This window comes from Pan troglodytes, chromosome X (genome assembly GCF_028858775.2).
Source record: "Pan troglodytes isolate AG18354 chromosome X, NHGRI_mPanTro3-v2.0_pri, whole genome shotgun sequence".
Classification (NCBI taxonomy): Eukaryota; Metazoa; Chordata; class Mammalia; order Primates; family Hominidae; genus Pan; species Pan troglodytes.
This window is the reverse complement of record NC_072421.2, coordinates 150,980,187-150,995,619: the sequence shown is the minus strand read 5'-3', so window position 1 is coordinate 150,995,619 and position 15,433 is coordinate 150,980,187. Positions and strand designations below refer to the sequence as shown.

Genomic DNA, 15,433 nt, shown 5'->3' with positions numbered 1-15,433 from the left:
GAGAGGCCAACACTGTAGGATTCCACTCCTGTGAGGGCCTCATAGGAGAGCTGTGAAATCTGAGGGGACGGACAGTGGAAGGGTGGGTGCCAGGGGCTGGGGGGTGGGGAGTTGGGGTTGAACGGGTCCAGAGCTTCAGTCTGGAAAGAAGAACAAGTTCTGTGGCTGGATGGTGGTGATGGCTGCACAGCACCATGAATGTGCTTCTGCCCCTGGGCCGCACACTTAAAAATGGTAAACGTGGTACATTTTAGGTGATGTCTATGCCACCACAATAGAACACGCAAGCAGCCCCCACCAGCCACTTCGCCCTGTGTCCAGGGTGGTGGACACTGGGCCTGAATGGCCTCCCGTGGTGCCCAAGCCACACGCCGTGATTGCAGGAGTTTCACTGCCTTGACCAGCCCAATCAGCCAGCAGTTCGCTTGTATGGATTTTAACTTCCAGGAAACCCCCCTACTGGATATGGAAACCCAAGCAGACCCTTCCCCACACACCCTACCCGCACCCTGCAGCCTCTGTGACTTTTAACACCACCCATATCCTGCCCAGCCAGGTGGGTACCCTATTTGGTGGCACAGGACCAGATCAGTGGAGAGAGGCCATCACCACTGCTCCTGCCCTCTTGCTCACAAATGGCCCCTCTTTTTGCTGCACTTCTTCAGAGGTACTGACCCCATTCCATCCCCAGAAGGGCTGGCCAGGTCACCTGGGGAAAGCCTGGCCTCAAGATGGGTACCTTCCATTTCTCAAATGTGTCTTGAGGAGGTGTCAATGAATCTGCAGAGGTGTGTGGCAGAAACTTGCTAGCTACTCTCCCACTTCCTACATCATGTTTTAATTTTCAGCTAAGTGTCTTGTCATCCAGCTAATGATTACATTCCCCCAACTCCCTTGCAGCTAACCATGACCATCTGACTCTGTCCTGGCCCACTGGGTATGAGCAAAAGTGACAGGGACGAATTCAAGGGCCATGTCCTTAAAGAGAAGGAATGTGTTCTCCTCTGCCCTTCCCCTCCTTCCTGCCAGCTGGAATGCTGATGTGGGGACAGGTGCGGCCGCAGCTATCTATCTGTTGCCATCTTGCACATGGAGTCCATGTATGACACAATCAAAGGAGCTCAGATTCCTGAGGGCTAAGTAGGTGTTGCGCTGGCCCTAGGTTGCCCACCTAGACTCTTACATGAGAAAGAAGTCAATTCTCTCTCACTGAAGCCACTGTTATGCTGGGTCTCTGTTAGATAGGCCAAGCCCATAGCCTGAGTAAATGTTCACTCCTAACCCAAATCCAGCCTGGTTCTGGGACAGCCAGGGGGCCTCCCTGAGGTCTCCAGGACCTACCAAACCCCCACTTTCCCCTGAGCTCCCTGGGGGGTGATATTGTCCTAGAAGTTCTAGCTGAGGCAGAAGGGAGATGATAGAGCCACGGACGAGAGGCAGAATGACTATCACTCTGCCAGCAGCCTCTATAGCATGGGGTGGCCCTCCCCACCAAAGAGCACATGCGGCTCAGGCACAGAGTGGTTAGAGAGCCTACTCAAGGTCACACGGCAAGCCAGGAGCAGAGGCCAACATGACCTCAAGTGGTCTAGCTCCAGAGGATTCGACATTGCTGCTCTGCCAAGTTATACTGCCCTGAAAAGCCCAGAAAAGCAACGAGCAAGTGATTAGAACCAATGAAAAGAGTTCAGCAAAGTGACTGGACAGGAAATCTGTCCCCATCAACCTCAGGGTTCCAGAGTGCGGGTGCTGGCTTTGGTCACTCAAGCTCTCTGGGCCTTCACTTTTTAATCTGCGAAATGGTCCTCGTTCCTTTTTGCTGGGTTGGTGAGAAGGCAGGGCTCCACCTGCCCACACACCCTGAGGCTGGTCCCCAGGGGACTGGGCCCATTTTCCCGGAGGTTCCTTCAAGCCCACGAGATCTCCAGGAAGCCGAGCAGGGCAATGCTCTTTGCTGAGTCAGCCCCTCCCGCCACACGCTCCCCTCCCGAGGCTTGTCCTGAAGTCTTCAGCTGGACTCCAGCTGGACCCCAGAGTTCACAGGTCAGGACCAAGCTCGACCGGTGAAGCCAGAACATTCCGTTCGGCCGGGGGCTGAACCCATGTGCCTCTCTGGATGCTTCCCCAAGCTTGCCCGGACTCCCGCAGTGCTCCTGTCTCCCACACAGGCGGCCCTCACAATGCTGGGTGTCCCTGGATCCCACGGGGAGGTTGGAAGCCCCTTTGTGATTGGGGCCAGAAGTCTACACTGAGGGTTGGGGGACAGTCATTTGTTTCCTGCCAGAGAAGGCAAGAGCTGCAGAAGGAGAGAGCGAGGGAGCAGGAAGCATAATGACACTAATTATCCAATTACAGCGGGTGTGCGAGCTGCATTGCAGCGTGAGCCTGGCCAGCCACTACCCTGCCCCCACGTGCTCCCCACGCCCCTCCTGCCAGCCCGGGCCTGCCCAGCAGCCCCGAAGGCACGGACGGCATGGGGACCTAGAAACGCTGTGGCTGTGGCCAGCGTGAAAGACTTTAGCCTACAAAGGGACAGAGACGTCGTGTTTGGGGTCCAGTGGGAAGCCGGGTCCCTGTCCTCCCAGCCCTTCATAGCCAGAGAGCACGTGGATGGGAGGAGAGGTGCCCCAAGTCGGCCCGGCTCTGCTGTGGTACCTCGGTGCCCGTCCCAGCCCGCTTCCAATCTCGGAGCCAGCTCTGAGGACCGGAAGCCGTCAGGGCCTAAATAGGTAATTAAGGAAATTACAGGCAGCTGGAGGCCATGGGGCTGTGGGCCCTGGACTAAGTCCTTCCAGCTTGGACAGGCAGTGACTAAATAAGGAGCTACCAGGACACATACACGTGTCCTCCTAGGGAACGAGTCCCATGGGGCCCCATTAGGAATCCTGGCAGGGGCAGTAGAGAGGGCATCCTGGTTTCTGGAAGCAGGCCAAAGTCCTTGGGAGTACAGGCTGGGGGGATGCATTGGTGACAAGGTCAGAGGCCAATAAAAGGATCTGGGAGGCAGACCTCCAAATGGGGGCTCCAACTGAAGATGGGAGTCAAGCCTGCCCTTCTGTGATCTAGACCCAAGGAACGAGCACACCGAAGTATCCGTGCCACTCTCCCCAGCTGAGGGGGCAGGATGCCTGCTGCCAAATGTGGTGATGGAGGAAGAGCCAGTGGCGAGGGTGCCCAGAGAGAGGGTACCTCAGAAGCTGCAGCCGAGGCTGCAGGACGCGAAGGTCATCAAGGGCTTGGCTGCTGTCTGAATCGCGTGAACTGAGCATTGCTGGTTCATTTTTGAATTTTGCCTAAGACACTATTTCTGAGCGAGGAACCCGGCATACGAGCCCAAAGCTTTTCCAGCAAAGCCCAGAGGAAGCACCACCAAGTTCCTGCCGTGCTCCAGGAGTGCCTGAAGGGAGTGCAGAGGCAGAGGCCCCCTCTCAGGCCGGGACCCAACACCAACACAGGGCTCCGAGTCTCTCCCTCAGTGCGCCCCACAGCCCATCAGCTCCCCCTACCCTCCCACCACCAGCTGCTCCTCCAGTTCCTGACCCTCTTATCGTCATCTGTCATCAGCACCATTCCTCCCGCCCCCTCTGTGCTCATGGACAGATGCTCGCTCTCCCCACTGGGAAGGCACCGGGAGAGCACAGCTGGGCTGGGGACAGGACCTGGAGGGGTGGGTTTCTGCTCTGTGTGCTCACCCCCTCCCCTCCTCCCTTAGGGGAGACCCCAACCCTGCCCGTCTCCATCTCAGATACCCCCTCCCACGATTGTGCTATAGCCCAGCTTCCTCCTTCGGGGAAGGGTGGATGGGGCGCAGAGGGCCAGGCGGTGGCCTGGGAGCCCTGACCCACCCCATCCCACCTACAGACACAGCCACGAGTGCCTCCCTAGGGGCTACCAGGGCAGGCGTCTGGGGCAGTGGCCCCCAGGTCAGCGCATTCTTACCCTCTGGCCCCATGGATGGGTTACAAGGGGGGACTCTTGCTCCACTCCCCAGGACAGAGGTTTCCAAGCCTAGCTGCTGGTCACAGTGTTGTGGGCAGATGAACCACAGGCCAGGAGGGAGAGACGAGACTAGGTGGGAGACGTGCCCTACCCGTCCACAGCCCTCCCTCTTCTCCTGCACCAGGCGTGGGACCATCTGCTGGCAGCCGCCCTCTGACTACAGGAGGGCACCCAGAGACCCCAGGAGCCAGAGGAGCCAGGACCAGCTGCTCCTGAGCCCATCTCTCCTGGGCCTGTGGCTCCAAGCCAAGATGTGGCAGTGTCTGGTCCTGGATGCTTCCAGGAGAAATGGAGCTGAGGCCCATGGTGGGGGGTGGAATGGACCCTTGTGCCTGGTGAGCCCTTGCTCTGCCCGAGAATTGGGGCTGGACACACTCTCCTGCCCCTGCTGCTCTTTGAGGGAGCCAAGCGGTTACTGCCGGGCTGGTCCAATCTGGAGAAAGGGCCCCTTCCCATTTGGTCACGCCCTGTGCCACCATCACACCCCTGGCCCGCAATCTGTGGGAATGTAGGTTCAGTTTCGAACCGGCCACTCCATGCGCCTTAACCCGGTTCAGGGTTTGATTTGAAATGCCGGAGTGCAGGGAATTCTGAGTGTCAGGACAGTGATTTCCAAAAGAGCAGCAGAAAGGCCTAAGTCCTGTCATTTGAGGTCATCTTCTGCCGGCCCACAGTGGCTTCCCAATCTCCCGCGCTCTCTTGTACTGCCGGCTTTGTTTTCATGTTTCTCAGTCAGGAGGCTGTGGCGTTCCCAGGGCCGTCTGGCTATCCTCAGCTGGGGGCCTTCACTCAGGATGGCGCTGTACTGCCCACACCCGCCTCCCATCTGCGGAGAGTCAAATCCACAGCATCTGCACAGAGCCAGCCGCCACCCCACCCCATGGGGACCGGACTCATCTGCGGCTTCGGAACTCTGAGGATGTCCAGAGAATGTATCACCCAGTGCTTTATCTTGGCGGGGAGGGAGGAAGGGGGATTTGACAAAGTGGTTCTGAAGTCCACTGGACAGAGAAGCAAGCTTTAGGATTGCTGACGTGGGGCCGGCAGGTCAGGTATTAAATGATACCAGGTACAAGAGGCAAAAACACATCACCGGCACGGCAGCACACAGATGGGCCCGTGGGTCAGGACAGGCAGCCAGCACCAGGTCTGACTGCAGACCAGTGTCAGTGCGTGCAAATGAGCCAGGGAACAACCGATTTGCTACTAGAGATGGGGACAACTGGTTAGCAATCTGCAAAGGATGCACCTTAGATCCTCACCTCAAACTATCCCCTAAGACACATCTCATTTGGATTCAACAGGTTTGGCAAATTACAGCTTAAGTGCCAAATCTGGCAGCCCAGTGTTCTTGTGAATAAAGTTTTACTGGGACACAGCCTCACCCCCTCATTTTGCATTGTCTGTGGCTACTTGAAGGCTACCATGCAGAGTTGAGTAGTCGGGACAGAGACTATGTGGCCTGCAAACTGGAAATCTATTTACCATCTGGCCTTTTGCAGAAAAAGCTTGCTAATCCCTAAATTAAAGAGTTAAATATCTTAAAAATGCAACTACACCACCCCAATACACACACACACACACACACACACACACACACAGACACACACACACGAAGACACATGGAAAACTCAGAAATGAACAGCTCTCAAATTTCCGAAAGGGATTTTCTAAGCCTAGAAACAATGGAAGAAATCACAAATAATTGTGAGCAACAAAGTGTTTACCTTTTGCATGAAAAAAAAAATGGCAAAGAACAAAGGTCTTAAAAATTATTTGCAACAAATCTGTTAAATTGTCACTGTTTTTTCATGCATACAGTTTATTCAAGCCCGCAGAAGAAACACTAAGACTTCAATAAACGCCTTTCATTCCAGCACTTTGGGAGGCCGAGGTGGGTGGATCACCTGAGGTGAGGTGTTTGAGACCAGCCTGGCCAACATGGTAAAACCCCGGGTCTATTAAAAATACAAAAATTAGCCGGGTGTGGTGGCGGGCCCCTGTAATCCCAGCTACTCGGGAGGCTGAGGCAGGAGAATGGCTCAAACCCTGGAGGTGGAGGTTGCAGTGAGCTGAGATCGCGCCACTGCACTCCAGCCTGGGTGACAGAGCGAGACTGTCTCAGGAAAAAAAAAAAAAAAAAATGAAGGGAGGAACAGATAATTCACAAGGAAAAGACAACTTATAAACATGAGGAAAAACGTGCCCCCTCATCAGCAATTAAAGACATATAAAGTAAAGTACATATTTTTGACCTAGATACTTATGACAATTTGTTTGATTAAAATATCTAATGCTGGCAAGGTTGCAGTGAGCGACACCATGCAGTGCGATGAAAAAGCCCTTTTGGAGAACAATTTGGCAGAAGATACCTCTGCCTGGGCCCTCTCCTCAGGACAGAGGCTCCTCAGCAGAGCTCACGTATAAGAGCAAAATAAATCTGACTGCCTGGGTTTCCAAAAATAGCCAAATAATTAAGCGAATTACAATCTCTTGGGAGAATATTATTCAGCCATTAAAAATTGTAATTACTGAAGGCTGCCTGATACATCCCGGGTGCTTGGTAAATAACTGTTGAATGATCAAATTTCTTCTTTGCATGGTTCAAGATCATTCTTTCTTTTTGCAATAAGCACTTACTGCTTTTATAATCTTAAAAAATTAAAGTATAACCATTTTGAAAAAAACCATTCATTTAGGAAGGGATTATATTAATAAAGAAAATGCTTATGTGAAGTAAAAAACAGATTACACAATTGAGCCCATGGTATAATGACAGCAATGTGAAATGAATCAAATGGAGATGTTGGATTTACATTTGCATGATAGGATGGCTTTACTACATTTTAGACTTCTCTGTGTTTTATACGTTTCCTGTAGAGAGCATATTAAGAGTATTGTTTTTAAATAGGAAGAAATCAATTAAAAAAAAAACAACCCACGTCTCCTCCCTGCTGTTTCCTGAGCACATGCAGCGCGCTGGGCATATGGTGGGGCCTAATAAGGACCAGGCGGTGGCCGGATCTGGTTTTTGCCCCATGCTGGGTGTGCTAGGGCCACTGGAGTCAGCACGAGGCGAGGTCTGGGCATCCCCCACAGCACGGTGAGCTGCTGGGACAGAGGCCCTTTCCCTCCTCCCTGGTCTGTGTTTGTCTAGGTATCTGCGCAGCCCCTGGAGAGTACATGCTTGGCCACCGCCTTCCAAGGAGGCATGGGGCAGTGGGCTTGGCGGGGGGTGTCTAGGTCCGTGTGAGGACTCGGGTCTCCATTTGCTCTAAAGCAGCTCTGTGTGACAGTACATCCCGGAGTCTCTGCACTGTCCCATATGGTAGCCACCAGCCACGTGTGGCTACCTGAGGAGGCGGGGTCAGGGCAGCATGGGCGGGGACTCAGGTTGTGGACCCGAGCCCTGGGAGATACCGGCTGGCCTCGTGGCCTCAGTCCATCCTCCCGGCCCCAGCCAGGTTTGCACTCTTACTTTGGTGAACACTGAGCAAAGCACAAAGGCTCCAGGAGGGCAGGAAGGGCATTGCGTTTGCTTTTTGCTTTCCGTCGTCTCCCCTGAAGCAAACACAGAGCCTGGCACACAGTGAACCAGGGCAGTGTCCCTCATGCCCATCACATCAATAAGATGTGGCCCCCTGGCATAGCTGGCGCCATTCTGACAATAGAATGCACTCATCCATTCTGAGGAACGACCCGTTCAAGCCCAGCCTGGCACTTTCTGTCCCTGCCTGTTAAGCTCTCAGACTGGAGCCTGTCCCATCACAGAACACCTCTTCAAATTTCTGTGAGCAGTCAGCCCTCTTTGGGGCTTCTCTTCAGGATGCTTCTCTGGGGGAGCCCAAGCTGCTGCATTAGTGGCCTTGTGCCACCAGGGAGTGGGTGTGGGAGGTGGCTTCAGGGTCCATGTGAGGACTTGGGTTTCCATTTCCTGTAGAGCAGCTCTGTGTGACAGAGCATTCGGGAGTGATGGAAATGTTCTCTCTCTGCACTGCCTGTGACGGTAGCCACCAGCCTTGGGTGGCTCCTGAGCCCTTGAAATGTGGCTGGTGCACCTGAGGAAGTGCATTCTAATAAAATCGCTGCTTGGACAGTGCAGCTGGAGAAAGTGCCTCGAGCCTGTGGCCTCAGGGGAGAACTTCTCACTGGAATAAAATGGTTGCTCGGTTACTGAGAGACCCACCTACAGAACAAGAGAGGCTGGCTCAGGACCCCTTTAAATAAGGTGCTCTTCAAGGACACGGACATACTCGCTTTGTACAACTTTGATTTGGAACCAAGACTCCGGAAACCTCCTCGTGCTCTAAAAGAGTCCTGCCAGTCCCAAGATTCCCCAACCATTGGCATTTCCACCCTTGCCTTGTTGCTCTGATTCAAGTCCTGCCACCTACTCAGCCATGTGACCTTGGACTTGTCCCCTTCCCAACCTTGGGCAGTCCAGGATGCCCGAATTCCCCTGCATTTGAGAGCCTGCTTCCCTCTGCCCCAGTGATGCGTGGCTCTGATCCTTCTCCGCAGGCTCCCAGGCCCACTGCCAGCACCGCCCACCCAACAGAAGGAGCCCAGGCAGGGGAGGGCTTTCCAGCCTGGCGCTGCTTGGCCTGGCTTCTGCCAGCTTAGCCAGGGCGGGGAAGGGAGGAGCCCTGTGCATGCTCCAGGTCTCTGCCTGGCATACCCAGCCCGGGGCGTTGCTGGGGAGCTTGCTGCAAAGTCACAGCAAGAGGCTTAGAGGGAAGTGTTTGCCTTCAGTACCATGGCACAGGTCCCCATCTATCAGCTGCCATTTACGTGCACTGCCAGTGCTTCCGGGTGCCCTGAAGGGGCCATGAATGCAAAGCTAAACCGGTCCCTGAGTTGCTGGAGATTGATATAAATCCACCTGTTGTCCATTTCTCTCAGTGGGTAGATGGGGCAGAGGTGCAGGTGGCTCAGCTTCTGAGCTGCAAGGTCTTCCCAAGAATCCCCGGCTTCAGCCCACAAGGCTGGGAGTACCCGAGACAGTGAGTTCACACGAACCACACTCTACTCTGCTGACTTCCGCACACACTTCTGGAGATACAGGAACTAATGGCTACAAGCACAGACCAGACTCCGGAGCCTGATGGACTACATTCCAGCCCTGGATTTGCTACCTACTGGCTGTGTGACCTTGGGCAAGTTACCTAGCCTCTCTGGGCCTCAGCCTCAATGCAAAATGGGGATAACAGCACTTGCAATCATTTGTTGTTGTTTCAATTAAGTGGGCAAGGAAATGTCTGTGCAGCACTCAGTGTCTGACATAAAGTGACTGCCATTATAACTATTATCATTGTTGACATTACTTGATGTGCTACTGACCACTGATGGAGACAGTGGCCATTGGTGAAATACACAAGCCATCAGTTTAAAATCAGAGGGGAGTTCATATGTGCTGATGACTTGCTCTGTGAGGTGGGGGAGGAGGTGAAAAGGCCAGAAGAAGCTCTGCCTGGCTCTGCTGGCTGCAAGAGGCCCAGAGGGTACTCAGCTCTCAGAAGCCCCTGGGGCTCTGGGGTGCCCTCATCCTGTCTACCGGGCAGGCAAGGCGCCCCTTTCCACAAGACATTCTCAGAGGGTCCTCCACGGCTGACCCCGGCACTCCGTGGCTGCATCCCTGGGCTGGGAGCAGACGTTCTGGGATGGAGAGCACTCACTGACTCACAGGCTTGGCTTCTCCCGCTAGTAAATGATTCAACCTCTGAAGCTCCAGCTCCCCCAGGCCCACCCCCACCCTCCCTGGATCTGGAATGGAGAAGGGACTTGGCCAAGGTCACAAAGACCATCAGGTAAGGGGCTGCTGTCGCTGAAGCCCCAGGCACCCACACGAGCCTCCTCTGGCCCCTTCCTTGCCCCTTGGGGGCCGATTGGGGCATCTCCATCACCTGGCATTGTGGCTGTCCCCTGGCATGCTCTTTGCCTTAGGGGCTTCCTTCCTCAGGGACCGGCTCTCCTTCTGGCTCTGTGCAAGGCCCCCTCCCACGCCCGCCCCACTTCCATCTGCCCGTTACCCCCTGCTGTGTGAGAGCATGCCTACTCCTGCACTCAAACCACCTGGCTGTGCTGGGCACGGCCCAGGTGGAGCTGATGGAGACTGGCTGTGTCCTTGGCTGTCCCCCGCCTCGGGGCCTGCAGCAGTGACAATCAATGGCCAGGGACCACAAGTTCCCAGCCCGTTCCGATGGCGCAGACTTGAGGGGCTGACCTCACCCTGGGACCCTCTGCTGGGTCTCAGCTGTGTCCCACAGGGGCCCAGGCATCCCCAGCCCTCTCCTCCGCATCCCAGTGCCCCTTTAATGAGCCACATGGCTTCGGTTTCCTCATCTGTGAAAAGTGGCGGCGGGGGGTGGGGGTTGGGGATGAAAACAGCCATTCACTCGTGTGGTTGAGGTGAGACTCAGATGGAGCTCAGGAAGTGGGGCTGGTCTTTGATTATTACGATAACCTCTCCCCGCCTCCCTGCCCCACCAGGTTCATAGGAATGTCCCTAGCCATCTGCTCATGAAGGAAGGGGCCTCAATTCAGGGCTGAATCGCTTCTCCTCTTGGGGGCCTCAATGATCCCATCTGAAAAATGGGGACAAAAATCCAGGCCTTGCCTCTCCTGTTCAGTGAGTCTGCAGATTCAGTGAGGTCAAGGTCATGAATATGCCATGCAGAAACCAGGTGCCCACTCTGTGCCAGGCCTGTGCAAATGAAGAGCCAGTCCTTGCCTTAAGATGGTCACTGACTAGTGAGGGGCAATGGCAGGGGGTGAGGGCACAGATCCTAGTGGGCAAAGGAGGGGAGGAGGTGCAGGGGGTGCCTGCCAGACTGGTGCCCAAGTCAGCCAGGGGAAGTCGGCTGACGTTTAGGGTGCCAGTGGAATTCAGGATGGGGGGGCCAGTTGGGGACAGGCTGGACTTGATCCTTCAGCAGACAGGGACTCCTTTGAGGTCGGAGGCCCTGGGCTTCATCTTTGAAAGTTATATGACCTCGCCAGGAAATGGCAAGCATCTAGTTGAGGAATTCTGGTCCCTTCCCTGCCCCTTGAGTGAGCGAAGGAGCATTTCCACAGTCTCTCCTAAACCCTCATGGAGCCCTCACCGCGGGCTCTCCAAGACTCCCTCCAGTTCTGACCTGCCCCGGCGCCATGCCCCTGCCCTGCCTCCCACCCCTCCTCAGCCGGCTGGCTGAGCCACCAACCCCCAGAAGGGCCAGCAGAAGGAAGGACACCAGGTCACAGAGAGAGAAGCCCATCGTCTCATGCTCTGGGAGATGCGGCACCTGCCATTCCAAATTCCAGAATCTTAAAGCCAGAGCTTTCACCCGTGAGAAAACGGAGGCGGCCACAGGAAAAGCTGGCTGGCCAAGGTCACACAGGCGAGGAGGGGGAGACAGCTGTTCCTGGAGGGATGGAGAAGTTACCTAAGTGCGGCCCCGGGCGGCTTCTCGTGGGCACTGCCCATGACCGCAGTGGGGTCTGCTGGGCAGCCGCGTGGGCGTGCGGGGAACGGTGTGGGAACGCGAGAGGGGAAGGATGATACAGTGTGAGGGCGCGGGGGGGGAGGGGGTGCCCGAGGCTCCGGGAAGGTGCGTGCGCACTGGCGGGCTCCCGGCCCAGATCCCGCGCCCCCGGCTGTGCCCACCCTGAGCCCCGGCCCGCAGCCCCCAAGGGCCTTGTTCCTCAGACACGGATGCGCGTGCGCGCGCGATGCGGGGCGCAGGGTGCAGGGTGCGGGGCGCTGCCCGCCGGCCTGGGGCCCCGGGGTGACGCGCGGCCGCAGTGCCGCAAGGACACGCAGGCCCGGCGCGGGGCTCAGGTGCCTCGGGCGGGGACCCGTGTCCCCCTACCTGCCGCCGCACCACCTGCCGGGTCATCCTCCCATCCCCACCCGCGCCTGTGCCCGCGCCGCGCCCGCGCCCACCCCGGCGGCGCCCGCGCGCCCAGAGCACCACTTACCCGGGCATGGGCACGGCCGCCGCCGCGGCCTCGGCTCCGGCGGGCGCTGTCGCTGCGGGCGGGCGTCAGGCGGGCAACGATCCGCTCCAAGGATGGAAAGGCCTGGGCACGGGGCGGCCTGGCCGGCGGCGCGGGACGCGACCCTCTGCGGCGGGCGAGGGCTGCGGCCGAGTGCTCCCCACGCTCTGCACCGGCGGCGGGCGACGCGGCGCGCTCGGCTCCAACCGCAGCTCTGAGCGCGGAGGGAGGGAGGGGGGAGGGGGAGGGAGCTGGGTGAGGAGGAGGGAGGGAGGAAGGAGCGGGCGCGGGGGGCGGTGCGCAGCGCAGGGGCCTCGGGGCTCAGGAGCTACGCGCCCGGTGCGCGCCCTTCTGTCCCCAGGACGCGCGAGGGTGCCCGCCCTTCCTGGCCTGGCATTGCCCCCAAAGGGCACTGGCCGAGTGGGGGTGGGTGGGGATGGAAACTGGGGGACCATGGCACCTGTGAGTGCAGAGAGAGCACCCTGAGCTTGCGACTGAGGCTGCCACTACCTCTCCAGACCCTGCCCTCTAGGTGCGTCTCCCCAACAGTAAAATGGGGCACAGAGCCGGGTGGCTGATGTTTAGCGTGGGGTCCTTGGGTCTTGCCTCAGTGGACTCCAAGGCATTGGTGGTCTCCTGCAAACTCCATTACCTGTTGAGAGTACGGGCGTCGAAATGCGTCTTCCCAGAGGAAGCGGCGCTTACCGGAGATCCTCACCGTCGGTTATCACGGGAACACCGTTAGGCAGAACACAGAGACTGCACACAGGTGGGCACCAGAGACAGACACGCAGGGGCACATACATCCCCGGTGTGAGTGGAGACAGACACACAGACAAACCCCAGTGCAGACACCTGTCCACACCCACAAGCACGCGTTCCCACCTACCTGGAAAGAGACCCCCGTGCCTGCCGGTGGACCCCCAGGCTTCCCAGCTCCAGGGGCAGTGGAGGCCTCTGACCCCAGGGCCGGCCTTTGCCAGCATTCTGAGCAGCGAGCAGAGAATGCTCGCTGGGGCACAGGTAGAGGCTCTGGGCGGGAGCCTGAGGCAGGTGCAAGAGGCCTGGACGCAGCCTCAAATTCTTTCTTGCCTTGGACAAAGAGGGCCCTGGACATGCTGTGTGCCAGACCAGAGCTGAACACTGGGGACACAGCAGGGACCACAAAGCAGGGAGTGGCCGTCGGATGGCAAATGCGCTCACGCCGCTGGGGTCAGAGCTATGGAACCCCATTGATGGGGAGCCATGAAAGAGGCTGCTGGCGGCTCAGGGAAGGCCTCTTTGAGGAGGCACCACTGTGCTAGGGACCAAAAGGACAGAAAGGTTCTGCTGCCCCTGAGACCCGGGAACTGTCACAACCCCCACAGACTGCCCCTCCCTTCCACAGGAAGCAGCTGGTTCCGTGGAAAGCCAGTGAGATCTGGCATCCCAGAGCCAGGGCCAAGCCCCTGGCACTTCTCAGTGTGGGCTGAGGTTCGCGCGCGCGCATACACACACACACACACACACTCATACACCTGGTCACGTGTGCGCTCACACATGCTTACTCACACCCACTCACATGCACGCACACATACTCACACCTGCTCATATGCATGAACTCATGCTCACTCACCTACTTACACACACACACACTCATGCACACACTCACAATCTCACGCAGACACATCCTCACAGTCATATGTGCTCACTCACCCTCACCCACACAAGCTCGGTGGCCCACAGAGTTACACAATGATTCACACATATTTACATGCTCTCACACCTACACAACTCACACACTTACCCAGTGAGCACACACATGGGCACATACATACACACACACTCACACACAGTTACTCACAGTCACACTCACACACACACTCCCCACTCGGTTTGCACCCACACTCACACTCTCACACATATTCATTTGCACACTCCCGCAGTCCCCTTCCACTCCAACTCTGAGGCAGCTTTTCCTGAGCCTGGGGCGTGTGCTCCTCAGGGCCCAGAGCCGCCATGGGGACACCCCCTTCTCACACACACACAGCCTGTGACTTCCCATGGCCCCGAATGGGAAAAATCAAGACTGAGGCAAGCCCCAATGATGCTGGAAACTTATCATGAGCTAAGTTCTGGCCATTTCGCGAGAGCCCTGCCATCTTGGAGTCGTTCCTCTTACTAGCCCACATTCCAGATGGGGAAGTGGAGGCCCAGAGGGCACTGGATCCCACCCGGAGCAGGTTGTAAGCTGGACTTTGGCCCCTGGCCGGGAGACCAGCTGCCCCCATGCCCTCAGGCACCACAGGAGGGCAGAGGAGCTCCTTTCCCCAGCGCATTCAGGCCATGTTCCTTCTTGGCCTCCCACACTGTGGCAGGCTCCCTGGGGTCATGTCCTTCCATCCCAGGCCCAAGGGCCCTGCTCTGGAGTGAGCAAAGGTAGAAGCAGGCTGCTGAGCTGGCCTCCTTTCGTGGCCCCCAGCAGGAGCATCCCTTGGGCAAGGGGTGGGGCCTGGCTGAAGACAAGCACCTCTTAGCAGACATGTGTGGGCAGCTCTGGGGGGGCAGGCGTGGGGCTGGGGAGACCCACACTTAAAGGCTTTGGAGTGGCTGTGAGAGCTGACAAGCAGAGAGAAGAGTCCCTTTGGGCTGCGTCACTGTCTTCCCTCGGTGACCAGGGAACATACTGAGGGATGGAGGCTGTTCATTTAACTGATGGCTGCTATCCACATGGGGGAATCTCCCTGAGCTTGGAGCAGCTGCTGCCTGGGTTGCGTGTTTATGCATCTCCCCTCCCTATTCTCTGACCCCAGACTCTGCACAGGCCCTCTCTGGCCAGGGGGAAGAAGCAAGTTCAGGGGAGAAAATCTGAGGCAGGGGCTACCTGCCCCACCACTTTGCCTCCTCCCCCGGGCCCCCAGGGCACTGCTCATGGCTAATCCAGCCAAGAGTTGGCCATGGTGCCTACCTTTGTGATGAGTCCCACTGAGGCCAAGGTCAGATGGCCAAGGAACAAAGTGTCATGGAAGTCCCTAGTCCTCAGCAAATTGTGGCCCCTAAACAGCTAATGGCCAGGTAAGGGGATGGTCCTTTCTCTGTGGTTTGTGTCTGTTGGTTCCCAGCCCAGAGCCCTGAGGCTGAGAGGGAGGGCCCAGGCCTGGGAATGAGGACACCTGAGTGCCAGGCAAATGCTGCCAGTGTCACTGGTGATCCTTGCTCACCGGCCAGCCCCTCTTGGGTCCTCCATCAGTAAAGAGGTGGGAGCTTTGCTAGAAAGTTCTCCCATACACCAAGTCCTGTCCTCTGCACTGGGAGTACTTAGGGAGCCAAACCCAGGGAGGCCCAGACCACTCTGCTTCCCAGCTCCCTCCCAGGTCCCAAGCCAGCCTGTCCCACCATGCCCTGGACCTGCCTCCTTAGGGCACGCCAGGCCTCCGTCCCCACCCCACTCTCCCACATTGCCGACGACTGCCTGGGA

At 57.3% G+C, this 15,433-nt stretch overlaps 1 protein-coding gene across 8 annotated transcripts in view; it reads right to left on the bottom strand.

The window, feature by feature from the left end:
- The window catches only part of ATP2B3 (ATPase plasma membrane Ca2+ transporting 3), a 65,340-nt gene extending 53,147 nt beyond the window's left edge, over positions 1 to 12,193 (bottom strand). For 2 of the 8 annotated variants that reach the window (XM_016944507.3, XM_016944505.3), the window contains exon 1: positions 11,959 to 12,193. The gene's annotated coding sequence lies outside the window, so the exon portion shown is untranslated. The remainder of the gene's footprint in view (positions 1 to 11,958) is intronic. The other 6 variants (XM_016944502.3, XM_054677033.2, XM_016944504.4 and 3 more) reach the window with 4 other exon arrangements.
- Positions 12,194 to 15,433: the final 3,240 nt, after the last annotated feature.